This window comes from Cynocephalus volans, chromosome 1, assembly GCF_027409185.1.
Source record: "Cynocephalus volans isolate mCynVol1 chromosome 1, mCynVol1.pri, whole genome shotgun sequence".
Lineage (NCBI taxonomy): Eukaryota > Metazoa > Chordata > Mammalia > Dermoptera > Cynocephalidae > Cynocephalus > Cynocephalus volans.
This window is the reverse complement of record NC_084460.1, coordinates 22,547,993-22,560,814: the sequence shown is the minus strand read 5'-3', so window position 1 is coordinate 22,560,814 and position 12,822 is coordinate 22,547,993.

Sequence of the window (12,822 nt, the reverse complement as noted above, 5' to 3'; positions counted from 1 at the left end):
TTCAAATCCACGTTCAATTCTATGCCCGTCTCATTAGAAGTGGAGAAAGCCATTGTGGGTGGAATATGATTGGGGCAGTTAGGGCACTGAGCCAATTTTAGTGCTTGGCCCAGACAAGTGAACTTGGGTTTGAGGAGCTCTCTCTGGAAAGGTTTCATGAGCAGATCACCCTGGAGATGGTATCATAGGCTTTGGCCTTGAAATCTTTCTTGGGCTGGGCCGTGACTTCTATTTCATCTATTCTGTCTTCTTGTCAATTCTAGTTGTCTTTTCGGGCTCAGTTGCTGGTTGTCGAGGGCGTCTCACAGAGTCACTGTCTTCCAGGTCTCATCTCCCCCAGGAGTTTCTGCTCTGCTCCTCCCGTTCTCTCTTTTCTGGAATCCGCTTCTTTGGATGAGCCGTGCTGGTGTATTCAAAAGGTTTCTTGCTGGTTTTCACTTGCCTTTAAAGTTTGATAAAATTGTAACCCTTTCTTTCATTTGAACTTCTGCTCATTTTGTTCTTGGGTCAGTACCTTCTCTTCATGGAGAATTCTCAAGAAAAAAGGAAATAGTGAGTATAAGCTCTCACAAGTCCTCAAGCAAATCTGGCTGCACCTTAGGTCCTTGAGCAGTGCAGCCGTTAGCACTCTCTTCTTTAAAAGAAGTGCACCCTCCACTTTCTCTATGGATGTTCTCTCAGGCTTTGGTGTTTCTGAGCCCAATGGCACCAAACAGGCCTTCTCTTCCAGCTTATTTTTATTATCTCATGTTCTTTCCCCTCCATTTGGTAACAAATCTCACTTATTCTGCACACTGAGGACATTGATATCTGTGGACATTTTCTTATAATTAGCATGTATCACAACAGTTTTTCATCCAAGGGCCAGTGGAAGTCAGTAGGACATTGACCTCTGCTGAGGAAGGTTTATCCCTAATTTTTGGCACTTCACCTCTGGCCCTGTCTTGCCACCTTCCTCCTGCCCATAGCCATGCCTCTTCCTGAAGCAGCCATTCTCACACTGTCTACCTGGACATTGCCACTGCACAAGAGAGGGGAGCTGGATCTGAAGGGTGTTGGGGAACAGTCTCCAGAAGAAGTATCAGGAGCTGAAGAGCCTTCTATTCATGCACAGACTGCTCTCTGTCTGGTCTTGGGGCTGGCAACCCAGACTTAAATCCCCCTCCCCACAACTACCTGGCCAATACCCAACACTCCTGCCACAGGAGGGTCTCTATCAGATCTTCACATCCTCCCCACCTACCCGCTCCATAACTCATCCTTGAAACCTCCCACAGGCTTCATGTTCTCCAACAGCCTTCTCCAGAGGGAATCACCCAACGGTATTCTTTCCCTCCTTCTAGTTGTGGCCTCTTTCTCACCCCAACCCACCTGCCCACTGATCTCTGTGGAGTCAGATGTCCTCTATTTTACAGGTGAAAGAAATGGTGTTCCCAGGAGTGATCTTCAGAGTTAGAAGTGAGGCAGACTTTTGAAACAGGGGCTTCTCAGGGGTATCCTCTTGTTGGGAAAATATAGGAAAGTGGTCAGGGCCCCTCAGATGTTTAGAATCTTGCCGAGCATTTGATGTAAGTATTCATGTGCACCAAGGTGATCCTTGGTTACTGTCTAATGTAATTGAGCATGTGCACCCAGGTGTCCTGGGTTATGGACTTAAAAGGACTAATGATCGAAGGCCCCACCCACCCCTGGGATTTCACCCCAGGGGCCAGGCGAAGCTGCTACTGCTGCTGGAGGCTGTTCCTGCCAGTGCCTCCAGGATGCCCCGAGAGCCCACCACAGCTGTTGGACCTGTAAGCTGCTGCTACCATTGCCGAGGACTGAGCTTGTGTCAATCTGCTGATGGCTCCCAGGATCTTTCCCCAATTACCTAGCATGGACCTGCATGTGAGGGGTCTGGTGACCCAGTCTGTACAATGGGTTTGAAAGGTCTGAGCCCTAGCCCTGACAATACAAATGGAAACTTAGTATAACTAAAATAATGAAACATTTTGGCTTTAGTTTGTGATTTGTCTTACTCTACAAGTGGTGTAGTCACATAGCTTTACACCTCTCTCTTACACCTCTTCTCAATATCCAAGAATCCCAATGAGCTGGGATGAACCCAAAAAGGGCTGTCTGACCCTGCCACCTCCAAAGCCTCACCCAGTGCACATGGCTGAGGTTTCCATGGTGATGCTAAATAAACCTCACCTGCTGCCTTTATTACTGCATGTTTCCTCTCATCTCATCCTATGCTTAATGTCCAGCTATGGTGGATAGAATCAAGGGGAAATGTGGCCCTAAGGTGAGAGGTAGACTCTGGGAGTAGAGGCATTGGAGTCAGACAGGGCTGGGGCTCTGAAGCTCTGAGTTTCAGGGGCTTTAAACCTTGGAAGGTGTGGGCCATAGTGTCCAGAAGAATGGGGTTCAAGTTGTATTGGAAACAAGAATATAGGCAAAGATTGGAGAATCCTGATGTTCATATGGCCCCAGCAGGCAAAGCTAGGACCAGCCAGAGGGAAGGTAAGCTGCTAGTAGTTTGTCCATGAGCAGGGCAGACACCTGGGTAAACGGAAGGTCTCCCAGACACTGGAAGAGTTTGAACAGAGGCACAGACACTGTTGCAGGAACAATGCCATGGGGACTCAAACATGGAGGGTGGGGAATAAAGATGATTTTAAACATCTTTTACCAAAATTCATGTTACACTTCACATGCTTTTATTTTTTATTGATTATACATATTCATGGGGCAAGAGCTGACCATCAGCACCTGTGCCCTGGCATGCTTTTAAGAGGCCAATAATTCTACATGGCTCACAAAGAACTTCTTGTTCCTTACCCTATCGGCTGCTCTCAGACAGAAGCATTGCTCATTCATCTTTTCCTTTAATTTTTAAATCTCCTTCAGCTCTCTTTTCATCTCCTCCTTTACCCCTGATATTTCTTCCTAGTCTCTCATATCTTTACATTTGCTTCTTGCTTTTAGAGGTGAATTACTTTATTAACTTTTATAATTTGGATCAAAATATTTGGTCATACTTTTTATTTGCTTATGTAGCAGCATTTTTTTTTTAATGAGTGTTTTGTTTTGTTTTGTCACTTGTTTTTCCTTTTCCTGTCCTTCTGGTTGCATCTTTGATTACATGATGTACTCTTTCTTTTTTTTTTTTTTTTGGTAACTCATTTGAATGAGCTGAGTTTACCTGTACTAAGCTTTTGTAAAAGGTTTATGTGGGCTGTGTCTCAGGCTCTAACATACTTTACCGTGAGTCAAGATTTTGTGTGTAGTTATTTTTACCCATCTGAAAGAAAATAAAATACATAGTATATATAAGAGGCTTTATAATACGTATGTAAGCTATAGTGGGTACTAATAAAACCAAAACAGTGTATCTACCTCTCAACTTAATAAATAAAGCACTTCCATTATTCCTGAGGGCCTCTGTAAGCCCCAAAGTCTCCCTCCCTCACACCCAGGGTAACCATTATCTCGAATTTATGCATGTTGCTCGCATTTCTTTATAGTTTATAACTTTTTTGCATATTCACAGAATTCATTCAGCTGCTATTGCCTGTCCTTCAGCATTACATATAAATGATTTTAGTCCATTTGTCTGTCTTACGTAGCTATTGCTGAATAATTCTACATAACAAACTATCTCAAGACTCAGTGGGATGCCACATAAATGTATATTTCACGGCCTTGTGACTGGGGTTGGGGAGAGGGGGCTACGCTGGGCTTGGATCCAGGATCCAGGCTGTGTCTAGATCTGGTCCAAATGTTTCTGATCTCTTTGGACCTATGGCTCCCAGAGGCGTGTTCTTTGAATGGCAAAAGGCGGGAGTATGAGAGAACAAGACCACATGTGCAAGCACCTTTTAGCTTCTGTGTCATGCCCATTAATCACATTGGCCAAAGCAAGTCATATGATCTAGCCATGTTGAGTGATGTCACAATGCTGGAATGTGTAGCCACGGTTTATTCATTTTCATTGGTGTATGGTATTTTATTGTAAGGTCTATACTATTTATTTTTTCCGTTTTTCTCTTAGTAAACATTTGAGTGGTTTCTAGATCTTGCTAATGAAGACAATGCTGTTTTGGAAAATCTAACAAATGTGTCCTGGGGCAGGTATACGAGAATTGCTATAGATTATGTAACTATTTAGCATAATCATCCAAAGTTTTGAAGTAAAGTAGAAAGATGATTGTGTGACATTTAAATATTCTAAGAGTATTTTTTTATTAAGTCTACTTTAAGGTCATCTGACTCTCATGGAATGATACTTTGTTGGACTTATTATTTGCAGTTGATTAAGGCCCTAATGTTTTATAACTCTCTACTGTTGGAGCTCAACTTGTAGAAAACTGGATAGATGTATTGATTAAAAACATTTTTTTAATAAAGGAGATAATATCAAATGTTACAGTATTATTGCCCTGTGGGACAGTGATAAGTTTTGAATCATATTTAGCAATTTTGTTCCAAGATTTCTTTTCCCACAGATTATATAAATACCAGTTCTTATGTCCTCATTGAATTAATTTTGCTTCTTCATTGAGTTAAATAAATCTTGACATATGCTTGCTGTTTACTTTTATAAGAATTGTTTTTTAGCAATTTGAGAATGACAATTTTATACATCTAGGAGTAGATCTGCTGGTTCACAGAAGAGATCCATATTTAATGTTAAAGATCAAACTATTTTCCAAAGTGACTGGAACAATAAATACCCCTTATTCCAAAGTAAGAAACCTTGCCAATAGTAACAAGCAGCTGTAGGCAGGTGCACAAGAATAAGCTGTCCCTTTTTCCTGCAAACAAACTGCTTCCTGCAAATAAGGCTTATGAAGTTTCATTGGGCTTACCTGCTCTTTTTGCTGTTAGGACGAAACCAGGTCTAGGGATGTTTCCACCAGCCTGTGCATCTCATGTCCAATTTCTCAAGGACGGGGTTTCGTTTTGCATCTCATGATGCCTGCAATCTGCTTTCTTGAGCATTTTCTGTGCTCGGTTTTTTTTTTTTTTTTTCTGACCGGTAAGGGGAGTGCAACCCTCGGCACAGTGTTGACTGCACCACGCTCAGCCAGTGAGAGCACCGGCCATCCCTATATAGGATCCAAACCCGCGGCCCTACCAGCGCCACACTCTCCTGAGTGAGCCACGGGGCTGACCCTGTGCTCAGTTTCTGTAGTTTGGCTCCTCTTCCATTTATTCTGTTGTTTAACATCTGTTTTAATTCTAGATCATTTAAAAATGGGTGGGTAGGTGCAGAGCCCTTTGCTTGTACGTTCAGTCACAAAGGTACAGTCATACTTGTGGGATGGCTGTAGTTCAGGGGCTGGGGGCAGAGGGGGGTAGGCAGATGAAAGAGGCTTTTGATTCACTTGTGTCCTTTCTGCCTCTGTAATCCCCCAAACCACTCACCACACACCATGCTCCTCTCCATCCCTGTGCCCCTCTCCACCTGCCCCAAGTTTTTTGAAAAGTCATTCTCTAAGAGTTTTAGTTCACTTCCGTCCCATCCTGTTTAATACTATTCTTTTCTATTCTATTCTTTCCAAGACATGTCAGCATATGTTTACAGGACACTATCCAAACTTTATAGGTGACTGAGCTTAAGTGCCACCTTCAGTGACCTCCCACTTCTTGGGGATGGTGCAAGCCTCTCATCCTCCAGACCTCCAATCCACTCCCACACCCAGCCTTCCATCAGGTTCAGCTCCACCCATGCCCTTACAGGCACAAACACCACCCACGGACTCTCTGTCTTCAGAATATAAACTAGCTCTAAAATTCTTGCTGTTGGCAAAGAAAAAGAGAGGCTTGGAAGCCAGGAATTTGATCAATGAGATGGTGATTCCCAATCTCCATCTGATCATTAATTCTTCTGCCGATAACCCCCCTCTGCCCACATGGCTGTACTCCTTCTCTGAGCACTGAATATGATGCCATCTCTGATCCATGGGCCTGCATAGAAATGGAACTGGCACTGTGAGAGTAGGTAAAGAGAATTCTTTAGGACCAGTTCTCATTTCTTTCCTGGTTGTAAATGTGGGAGATTCCAGCTTGGGTTCTGATCACCCAGCTCACATCCAGGTACCTTATAGCTGGTATTGTGTTCGGGTTTGCATGTTAATGTTAAGCTTACGCAAGTTTTTTTTAGTAAGATGCAGGTATTTCCAAAAAAGCATCAGGAGTATGAAGTGGGGCTTCCTCCGTCTTGGCTGCTCAATGGCAACATAAAGAGACTTTGGATGAATATGCAGATTTATGATCACAGACTGTATGATCCTCAGCTCTACATTGATGACTCCTGGATTTCCATCTCCAGCCCTGACCACTCTTCTGATCCTCAGATTTATTCAGCCAACTGCCTATTTGATATCTCCATGTGGTTGTCTAATGGGCATCTTACATTTTTCACTTTATCCTTCATCAAGTTACTGGATATCAATTGGCATCAGTTTTCTCATCTGAAAATGGGACCCAGAGAACCATCTACATCATAGGGCTATACGGACGAGTAAGAAAATGCTCATAACATACTTACCAAGGGCCTAAGCATCTAGTAAATGCTTCTGTCAGTCTGGTTCCAATCAGGAGACAGAACCATACAGTGACTTAAACAGGGGAAATCTAATATAAAGAATAATTAAGCTATAATGAAAGTAATAATAAGATGGAAAGATTATTACCCAAGGAAGGGCACACATTACTGACCAATTTTGCTGCCATCAGACCAGCAAGAGAAGCCCCTTCCTCCTACAGCACTCCCCCAACATCCTTACTGCAAGGAAGAACCGCTTAAAGGAAACCCATTATCACAGGGTGGTAATGAACCATGAATTCTATACTGAGAGGCAATTAATTGACAATGGGCACAATGCTCAATACTCACTCTCTGACATGGGTTTTTAATTTTAAGGGGAAAAACTATTATTCTTCAGTGTCTCTGGTAATGAATTATGGCCTTCTGCATATTGTCCCTCCTCTGGTTCACAACTCAGCATTGGATCTAAGCTCCCAGGCACCTGGAAATCTGCAAGTTGGTTATCAAAAAGAGAGAGTCCAGATCCACTCCCATTGATGGCAACAACACAAAGGGACAGCCAGAACCCCCTGACCCAACTGAGGACCCATGAGTTGAGAGGAGGCAAAAACATGAAACAATAAGGTCACGAGGCAAGCAGGGGTCCACAAAGCCAGAGCATCCAGCACATTCCAGGTGTTGGCCCACAGGCCACTTCCCCCACCTACTCCTACTCTTTTGTGGCCTTAGGTGGGCAGATGGGTCTTTGACCTAGCCCAGTGCTTCCTCTTGATTTTGCAGAACAAATGACATTCAAAATATTTTATTAGCTCTAATGACAGTCCTTCATTTAGGGTTGATATATGTAATTATCTATTCCTTTTTTACTACTGCTTATATGAAATATCACTTTTCACTCATTTATGATTTATTCAGCAAATATTTGTTTACCTCCCACCTATAAGGCATCTTGCTTGGAGTTAGTAATAATTAAGGTAGACTACGAACTTGCCCTTGATTCCTGGTGAACAACAAAGAGATTGTTCTCTTCTTAAATAGAACTATTTTCTTAAACACATGCACACAAAGAGAATAACTCATGATCTGCCCATCAGCAAACGTTCATTGTGCGCCACTCAGTGCTGCTGGTAGAAATAGAGATGAACATTATTCTGTTCTTGCTCTTAAGAACTCACATCCACCCTGAGGTCAGAAGCATAATGCGTTGTCAGAAAAAAGAGGAAAAATTCTCAGTAGTCACATGTAATTAAAAAACAAATTTTGAGACTAGATTGATAATGTCACAGAGGAATGAAATATAATCATTTTTTCCAAACATGACTACAATTCCAATTAGTCTACGTCTCAGATAATTCCACAAATACATTCTGAGTAACTGGTATGTGCTCTACACTGTACTGAGAACTGTAAAGAGAAGTCAACCCAAACTAGGCGCTCTACACAGGGAAATCAATGGGAAAAGCTCTTATGACACCCCTTAGCATTTTTTTGCCATCTTGTTCTTGAGATTAAAATTCCTGAATTATTCACAAGTGAGAGGACCTTAACAAGTTTCTTTCACATTTTAAGAATTCAAACAGTGGCTTCTGTGTGAAATAATTTCTTTTATTAAATTTCATAGTGTTACAAAGTATAGTTAAACTTCCTTTTATATGTGCTCCATTAAATTGGGTTTGCTTATGAATCTGAAGGCTGTATTTTCTCCATTTTAAACAAATGAAGTACCATGAAATGCGTTAAAATTATTCAGAAATAAGAAGGGTCTTTCCCACATTGAGGTGGGAGAAACTGTTCTGTGTCCCTCAGTATGTGTTCGCCTAGAAAGGAAGTGGCTTTCAGCCGCGATGTGGCCACAGGGCAGACCTCACCGACTGTAATAAAAATGAGAGTCAGACCTTGCAGAGAGTGGAAAAGTGAGAGCCCCAGTCTGACCCCTTCTTTCTTCTTTCTTTTTAATTCTAAAAGAAAGAGAGTTTCATGCTTTTCAATAAAGTACTGAAGCCAGTCAAACATTCCAACTTTCCAAAAAGTTGAGATTTATTTTATCAGGGTTTTAACATAAGGAATATCAATTCCTAAAAAAAGAAAATCAGCAATATATGAGAAAATCTCATTTAAACTCCTAGAAAACTGGATTGTGTCAAATTGTGATCACTATATTGTTGCAACAAAATGAATAATGCATCAACGTGCACAGATCTAAGGGCTCACAGACCAGAGGGGGATACAGGCTCGCTGTGAGAGACGAACTGCATAGGACGCGATCTCTGTGACTCAGTTCAAAGAGTAGACAATGGTGTTGAGTCGGCAGGCAATGGAGAAAAGGCACAGAGTTGCTGTTTTCCGAAATAAAGCCTCTTAGGCATTGTTTGACCGTTCATTCGTGTGTTCTATGTTAATATACAAAACCTCGATTTAAAAAACATATAGAAAAGAGCCTCTTTCCTGACCATCACCTGGTGCCTGAGCCCCACAGACACAGGTGTTGCTGTGTTCCTTGCAGGAGGCTAAGGCCCCACCAGCCTGCTCCCTTTTAGGACAGTCCCACCAGCAAGGTCTTCCAGCCCTTCCTGTGTGTGTGCCCCTGCTGGGTCTGGCTTTGGCCCCAGGGTGCATAGGAACCTCTGGGCTCTCTCAGCCACGCTTCCATCCGTGGTCCCCAATCTCAGCGCCTCGGACCCTGTGGCCGACCTCCTAGTACTCCCCGAGCGTGATTAACTGAAGGCGGGGCTGCTGCGCTCTGATGTCCCCTTAGTATGTGCGCCCGGGTCTCTTCCTGTGACCGAGTGTGATGGGGATTCTAAGGCCGACTTGTCGCTGGGAGACCTGGAACTACTTTGTTGACTGTTTCAAAGACTCGGAGGAGCTTTCCTTAGGAGAAACCACAGTCTAGGACGTTCCCACTCCCCCTCTCTCCTCCCCCCACCCTCTCCCCTACCCCCCACCCATGGGGGTGACAAGGTCTGAGGCTCTCCCAGCCTTTCATACCCCCCCCCTTATTTTCTTTTCACCCAGGCACGTCACTAATAAAACCCTTGCATAGTTTCATCTGGCCTTGGCGTCTGCTTCTCAGAGGGACAGATAACACAGCCTCCAATCCTTCTTCTCCCCGTCGCTGCTGCCCCGGTGACAGTCGCCGACCACAGAGCCACAGCTCACCTCGTTCAAATCTCCAGCTGCTCCTTCCCGAGGCCGAGCCCCACCTCAGAGCGGCATTTCCCCGCATTCCTGTTCCTCACACCCAGTGCTCTGGATGACAAAATTACACTGGGGGCGAGTGGGGCCCTGGCTGGGCGGGGCCAGCAGCAGAGGCTCGTCCTCCGTCACGGCGTCCTGACGGTGGGGTCAGACGCTCCGAGGGCGGGGCCGCGGGGGCGTGGCTTCTCCCCGCCCCTCCCGAGAGCTTCCGGGCGGGCGTGCCCTGGGCTCCTCTCTGCTTGCGCGGGTAGGAGCGGGTGTGAGGGTCCGGACGCCGCGGGCGCGGGAAGGCCTCGTGGCTCTGAGAGCTCCGGGGGCAGGGCTTGCCGGACTTCCCCCTCAAGGTGTGAGGATGCCACCTTTTTTGAGTCCTAATTGTTTTTCTCCTGCACACTTGGGACATATCCTGGCTGACACTGGACAGATGGGGGAGGAGTGGGATGAGACTGTCGCCGGATGGGTCCCTCTCGGACAGGGACAGTTCTAGGAGGATTTCGCAGGAAGAAATGGCAGGGCGGGGAGCTGGACTGAGTGACCTCGAGAAGATCTCAGTGCCCCTCCACAGCGGAGGAGGGCATTGGCTAAGCGAGTGCAGCGGAGGACGGGACATAAGGGGCCCCTTGCCAGGGCCCGAGCCCAGCGCAGCGGGACGCAGACAGGGGGCGCTGCGGCTCCCGCTCCTCCTGCAGGCCCCCTTTATCCTGACCCCTTCATACCCTCCCCTAACCGTGGCTCCGTGCAGCTGCAGCCTGCCGGGTGGGGACCCCGCGCGGGCCTGGCCTCCCCGAGTCGCCACCGCCGAGGCCCCACCCGCCGTCGGCGTCCTCCCCCGCGGCCCCGCCCCGCGCTCGCGTCCGCAGCTGCCGGCCCTCCCGCCTCCACCTTCTCTCCTCCTTTCTCTAAACCTTCTCCTGCTTCCAGGCTCCCCTGCTGGTCGTGCCCGCAGCTACCTAGGGTCACCAGGCTGCTTCGAAGTCGAGGTGACGACCATGGTGGGGATGGAAACTTGAGTTTCATGGACCACAGTGTGGGTGAGAAATGCGTCCAATCAGAGTGAAAAAGGTCAGAGTTTCATCGCAGGGTCATTTTGAAGATGAGGCTTAGGTGACGTATGTGTCTTCAATCCAGTCCCTGAGGGCACTACAAAAAACCGCACTCCTTCACGTGGGAGAGCCGTGGTGCAGGTAACACCAAGGCCAAGAGTTCGGATACCCATACCGCCGGCCGCCAAAGAAACAAACAAAACAACAACCCAAAAAAAACCCCAGGCAACAACAATAATAAAGCAAAAAGAAACCGCGGCACTCTGTAAATTCTAGCATAATTTGCACGGCACTAACACTGTAAGAGGAGCGACTGTAAGAGTGTCTTCTGCCTGGAGAGCTTTGCCTCTATTAATTGGTGTCCACCTGGGGAATCCCCGAGAACTGCTCTGCAAAGGTAAAATCAGATACCCTTTCTGCAAGGGCATTTTGTTTTCTTACTGTACCTCTGAAATCATTCGCTAACCAAACATTTATAAATCAACTTGTCTTCTGTATGTGGCTTTGCATGTGCAGACATTGGGGATGAAAAACAAGGATAAGACTGTTTATTTTCTTAGAGAACTCGCAGTTCATTAGATGAGGCAGAGGAAGAAGCAACTGACTCTAATATGAAACAGAGTGTGGCAAAGATAGGACAGAGGGATGAGCACAAAGGGGAGTCCAGAAAAGGGAGACAGCACAGACCACTGAAATCAGTGCAGCCTTCCTGGGGAGAGATGTGTGCGCTGAGCACAGGAGGAGAAATGGGATTTTAAAAGGGGAAAGGGAGAAGAGCATTCCAGAGAGAGGTATCATGTAGCCAGTGCCCCTCCTCTCTGCTCCTCTTCCTCCCGCAGCCATTCCGTTCTTACCTCTGTCCTTGCTCAGCATAGCCGCGATGACTCTCCAAATCATGACGCTCAAAATGCCCGCTTCTAAAAAGAACGTTATGGTTGTTGCCTCTGCTTCTTCCAACTTGACCTTCCTTCTCTGCCCATTTCTGTGTCTCATGTAGTTCTTTCCACTTACCCAACACTCACACTCCCAAGACAGCAGATAAAAAATTGCATTTCTGAATTCCCCATTTGCTTGTGTATGATTTGGATACTTTGTGAGTCAACAAGGTGACCATATTTCTCAAATTTTGTTACGGGATTAAGAAAAGTCTAAAACAAACTCTGCTTCTACAAAGAGAAAGGAAAGAGACAGTCATCCTCTCTTTTGACTATTGAGTTTCCAAGTGCACCCTTCAACACATATTAGAACTTATAAAAAACAATGTAACTCTATTTCCACCAGTCAAAATACAGCTTTCTTTCTTGTGTCTGAAGTTCTCAGCTTCTCCCCCAAATTAGGAGATGCACAGTTCCAACAGTCATTGTATACATCACTGACTATACTAATTACTCCTCAAAATCCATCATGGAAAAGAAAATTCCATCACGGTTCCACTGAGTATTCTGTTACTGGATGACTAAATTGTAAAATTAAACTCGGACAATTTGTATATAAAATAAATTGATAGAAAAGATCAAAATAGTGAGCATATAATGTAAACACATACATATTACAAGCAAGGAAAAATTATGCAAAGTTGCCATCCTACTTGTTTCTGTAATTTGTCATGATTGATATATGTGGCTTCCTTCTTTCATTATCCATTCCATGTTTTCCCCTGCCCTCACCCAGAACCTCAGTTAGTCCCAGCCATCGAAGTACAGAGAGCCACCCCAAGAATCTCCCGAGTTCCTAACATAGCCATCCCTGGATCAATCGGGTGGCAGCAACCCAATTACTTTTTGGAAGTCAGGATCAATTACCCCAGAGAATAAAGAATTCTGTTGGTTTAATGAAATAAGGCATCTAAAATATTCTGGTAGAAGTCTTATCTTCCAATTCAGTGGGACAGCTGTTATGTCTCCTGATATTAACCACTTGGGCACTAATGTCTCTAACCATCAGAACTCAAATTTGCTGGGACAAGATGCAAAAATTCTCTATGTTACCAGGAAAAATTGTCAAAGGAGCCACCCCCAATTCTATCCATTACTCATAGACCAA